Below are 5,722 nucleotides of genomic sequence, written 5' to 3' on the forward strand. Positions count from 1 at the left end.
GCAGTGGACTGAGCGCCAATCGAGGTTCCCCAGGCCAGGAAATGGCTGTGAATATAACAAAAAAAAAATTAATTTAGGAGAATAAGTAATGCAACAGAAAAGATTTGTCATCAAAAAGCTTGGGTGATGTGATCATTAGAACAGAAGTTTCCAAAATCGAAAAATGAAAATTTCTAGACTTTAGACTTCTCCACACTTCATCTCCTTTAATGCATTTTACACAAGTGTTTCTGGAAGCATCTCAGCTGGAATTTATTTCGAAAGATCAGTATCACAAAATGTTTTATGCCACCTATATATTAGGAAAATTTAGCAAAAAGGCAGTCGATGTCAAAAGAATAAAAGCTAGCAGCGGCATCCTGAAAACATGTAAGGGAGTTCAATTTAAAGAACGGAAGCTATTCACGTACGCGGCATTGAAGACTGCTGCTATAGAAGCAGCAGAAAATGATCATGCAAGAAGAAAGAAATATTGTACACATCGAGAATACTGAAAAAAAAAATATTATTTTCGTTTATAATACTTTGGCCCAATATTAACACTTTTCCGCAATTCGGAAACGCTAAACTACAGAGTCGAGTGAATGTTCAACGGCATCTGAAGTTTCAGTTTTGCAATAAACACTCACGTTTCTCGGCAGAACAGGTCATTTCGCACTGTTGCTTAGTCTCGTATCGGTTCTGGTTGCCTCCGCAGCCGCCGTAGATGAACTGTTCACACTTGCCAGACTCGGCGTTGAACCACCACATAGGAATCATTGCCATGCAGGGCCCGGTTTCATATTTCTGGGCGCAGTTTCCTCCGAAAACTGGTGCTGATAAAGAAATAAAAGCTAAAATAAGATTACTGCAATAACTGATATATATTCCATCATATGAAGCTAAATGTACCATTTGTAGCAATCCAAATATATTCGGTTGTTATTAAGCTCTGCAGATTTTAATGAAACTTAGCATTGGACTCCACGTCGTCCGGAAGTTTTCTTTCATTAACCTCCGAACCTTATTATCCGCGTAGTTCCTTGTAATTAAAGCAGTCCACCCGTGAGAGAAAGAGAGAGGGATTTTATTTGTTGTAGGAGATGTCTGCCTAGTACTGATCCTAGCATGCTACCCCTGATGTGGGTCACAAAGAAGAGAAGGCGAAGGGAAACAATTAAAAATAAAATAAAGTTATTGACACACGATTTCACATGCACAGATGCATTTCAAAGAGTCTCTATCAACCTAGTGTCTTAGAGAAAAGGTGTTAAGACCTTTGTAGATCGAGCAGCCGAAGAAGCATCACACAAAGGAACAAGGACGTGTTCAAGACGCAGGGCTGTGTCTTTAGCGAAGCCAAAATAATTCGCAATGTCCTGAGATGTGCAATTAACCTTTGGCAGGAGGTTATCAAATGTTCGAAATCGTCACACACATCACTTGTAGAGTAAAGAGGGCTGCAGCTATAACGAATATGTGTATAAAGTAGTTTGTGTACGCCACATTCAAGCGACTTCGGTGGAGGCATTACGATGGCATCTGCTCAGATTGTGTGGCACTTGGAAGACGTGAGTGGGTCTATTCGATGTAGAGGTGGGTATTGGTGGTCCGGATCACTCGACCGTAGCGCTTAAATTGCCATGATTCAGTGGCTACCTATCTTGCTGCATCTGTTCTTGAGAATGGGATCAGAATTACTCTTGGTGAAACTTTGTGTACTAGCTCAGCTGCGGCGTCGGTGTAGTCATCTCCCGCCATACCGCTGTAAGCACTTAGCCAGTATAGCAAAACGCGGTGACGCAGCTCGCACTCGCAGGCCTCAGTGTGCAGTTTATTTAAGTCGGTGATGAGCTGTTCCTGAATAATTGATGACTTAAGCAAGTTTTTGTTCCGTGATGGTCGCATTGCATTGAAGTGCAATTACAACACAACTTTTGATGTAGCAAACTGTTCGCCCCTTACATTACTACAACTGTCCATCATGCCAACCTGTATGTGGTGGTACTGTAGATGCCTTACCAAATGCCCAAAAGTGTGCCTCGGAATTATTGGACACTGAGCTCCAAATGGCTACATCGAGTCCCGCTGTCGCAGCATTGTGCATAAGCCAACGGCTAATACAACTACAGTGTCCAGATATGGCAGGTAATATTCTGCTCAGCTGATAGCATTACTAGCAGCCAATACGTAGCATTGAAACATTTCCAGCTATTTTACTTGGTGAACATTTGCACGGCATGTTAAATGCGGTCGGTGACACTCCCCGATGTCGCCGACGTCGATTTGAGAGTAGTATGATGCACGTAGCTGGAAATGTAGCGTTGCTTTCCTTATATCAGAATTATAAGCAGAGGGAGGAGGTCTCGTTAATATAAGAGGAAAAATTTGCCTCCAACGCTGCTAGAGAGAGCCTCTACCATCTTTTTTCTCTTTTTTTTTCCTGTGAAAACATGCGACATTTCGCTATCAGCATCCCTTATTTGTACACTGGGGTAAACTGTTGTATGGCGTTGCATTTTAAAGAAAAAGTTTCAGCTGTTGATGTGAAATAATTGGTCTCACTTCCTGCTACAGATTGAGCGGTAAATTTTCTTAGTAGTTCTGAGTATCAGTGTTACGGGTGTGGAAGATTTAAGCGGATTTAGGACATGTAAAAAGCTTTCCTTTGCTCAGTATTTTTTAATATGAGATCTCTGATTTACTCCATAGATAGGACCATAAAAGACCACGTATCTAAATTTACTGCACCAGCTTTTATGCAAATATGTGCTGAAAATTGTGTTCTTTCTCTTTTCTCTTTAGACATTATTATTCCACCACGAAAATAATGCGGCGAATATAAACATGCGTATTTCACAGTGGCTTAATTAAAATTTCAATGCTTTCGCACTAGGGCCCTACAGGGCAATACAATTACAGCACTTTAAAGGACCATTGTACTTACCAGGCAGTGCACTGAGCGCCAGTCGAGGTTCTCCGGGCCAGGAAATAGCCGTGAATATAAGAACAAAAATAGTTGAAGAAAATAAGTAATGCAAATGAAAAGATTCTATTATCAAGAACCTTGGGCGGTGCAGACATGTAGTCTCCTTTCATGCATTTTACACAAGGTTTTCTAGAAGCCTCTCAGCTGGGATTTATTTCGAAAGTATCACTAGCACAAAATGTTTTCTGCCGCCTATATATTGCCGCGAAACCTTCAAAACTGTATTTGTTGTTTTTCAACAGCCGCCGGCATACAGGCTTATCACTCCGATTCTGGATCGCGTATCAGTTCCGTAATCTTTGCTTATTAATGCTCGATGTGGCGAGTCGCACCTTTATCAGTTTCGTTGTAGCGCAAGATGCACCGAGATCTGTCCCGAAGATTCCGGCCACTCGTGCGTCTTTCCACAATGTTTCAGCCCGTGCTGGTAGCTGTTTGCGACGTTATCTAGATTGTTCTGTGCAGCCTTTAAATTGAGCGTTGACGAGTGTGACGAGCATTCTTTGTTCGACGATCGACCAACACGTTTGCTGCTATCGCCGCCGCCGAGTCGTTTAGTTCTTTTGCGGGTGCAAGTCAGCCCAATAAAGAGGTTATTTCCGCACCATCAAGCCTGTGTGTTCATTTGTGTCATCGACCCTGGTCACTACCACGTGACAATATTAAAAAGAAATTATCAATAAAACAGTCGATGTCATAAGATTAGAAGTTCGCCTCTGCCATCCTGAAAAATGGCACGAGTTCGTTGTAAAGAACGTTCGGTAACCTTTTCTTCACGTAGCCAGCATTGAAAACTACTGCTATACAACCAGCAGCTAATGATCACGAAGGAAGGAAGAAATATTGGACACGTTGATAATACTGAAAAAATATATTTTCTTCAAAAGGGGCGCTTGCGACGCTGCAGCACAGTTGCGGCGAAATCTAAGCTTAGCGCTTAAAGGAATGCATACAAGCGAAAGGTTTCATAGCAGTTTTCTACTTTCACGGGACATTCATGTCGCTTTTGGTACAAGGAAACCATGAGCATCCTAGAACAGAATTGTGAAATCATGAAACGGTATTTCAGGGGCACCATATTTTTAAAACATCGCCAAATGTATGGGGTGAGAGTTTGAATGTCGATCCATAGAAACACGTGTAAACACAACTTACCACAACCTTTTTCTCGCGTCGCAGACAAAAGTGGCTGGTCGGCAAAATTTAGCAAGAGTTTTTAAAGAATATGTTTCTATGTATGCTACGTCATTTCGGAAGCAATCGATTTATAAAATGCCGCTAAATATATGAGCCGCGAAGCAGTGCACACCGCCGGTATGCTCGTATCCGCCGGGTGTTCATTCCAATCCCGCAAGCTTCTCTTGCAATCGGACACGCTACCATATGAACTGAATTTGCTTACTCATAATGATAGTTCAATGTGCGCAGCCAAGAAAAAAGAACAATAATAGAACGCTTTTTGAGCGTCAATAAAAACAGAGAAAGGACCACAGTTGCAGACGACGCCGCAGAAGACGCTCTATTCGAGCGCGGACGACGCGGCATCCAAAAATGTGACTTGTATGACCTGACAAGCATTTTAGTTGTCTGTTGCTGCGCAAGATTTGTTGATCGTGCGGTGTAAAAACTGCTTCAGTTGAAAAGTTTTTATCATTTGAGCGGCAGTAGTTAAGACGGAATGTAGACTTCGAGGCAGAGTTTCGGACATCACGAAAAGCTGTCCCGATTGCGAGAAGCACCCAACGGATATCTACTGTTGCAGAGGTATATCGGACTTTACAATGAACATTGATTGAATGACCTTCAAGAATTGCTTAGCCTCAAAATGACTTAGCAATTTTTTACACTTTCGCTTCAAAGCATCCGTAACCTTTAACCACCTGCCGAGTATATTGGTGGTTCCCAATAGAGGAAAATTATATTGGTAACTTGGTATACTGGTACATAGGTACAGCAGCGGTGGCGTAGCGGTAGAACATCCGCCTCGCATGCAAGAGGACCGGGGCTCAAATCCCGGTGCCGCGCAATTCTCGACCGGATTAAAAAAAAAAATCCGCGTGTCGATGGAATTGCATAAACAGGTTTGGGGTGCGACCTGATGCCGGTGAACACCTCCGGCAACGCACTCCCTCACCAGAACAGGAGTTGGCAACCCTGGTGCAGTAATTGGCCGCAACCTCTCATGATAAGCTCCGCAAAACTCCGGCCCTCAGTCATCAGCGGCTGCGGAACAACTTACCACGATGGCAGTCAGACCTGTGACGCAGCAGGGGGTGCTAAGAAAGCCTGGCTCCGCTGGACAGGCCGCCATTGGAAAGTGACCCTGGCAACGTTTAATGCTAGAACCCTAGCTAGTGAAGCTAGTTTAGCAGTGCTGTTAGAGGAACCAGTGGGTATGAAATGGGATGTCATAGAGTTTAGTGAGGTTAGGAGGCCGAATGAGGCATATACTGTACTGAAGGATGGGCATGTGCTGTGTTATCGAGGTTTACCAGAGAGGCGACAACTAGGAGTAGGTTTCCTTGTCAATAAGTATATAGCGGGTAGTATCGATGAATTCTATAGTATTATAGAGAGGGTGGCAGGGATTGTAATTAGGCCTAATAACCGGTATAAACTAAAGGTTGTACAGGCCTATGCACCTACATGTAGTTATAATAACCAGGCAGTTGACAGCTTCTGTAGAATCGGCAATGCGAAAAGTAAATACGCAGTATACTGTACTTCAATGCCAAGGTAGATAAAAAACAGGCA

Source organism: Amblyomma maculatum, chromosome 4 (assembly GCF_055883805.1).
Source record: "Amblyomma maculatum isolate TAMU_Amacu chromosome 4, ASM5588380v1, whole genome shotgun sequence".
Lineage (NCBI taxonomy): Eukaryota > Metazoa > Arthropoda > Arachnida > Ixodida > Ixodidae > Amblyomma > Amblyomma maculatum.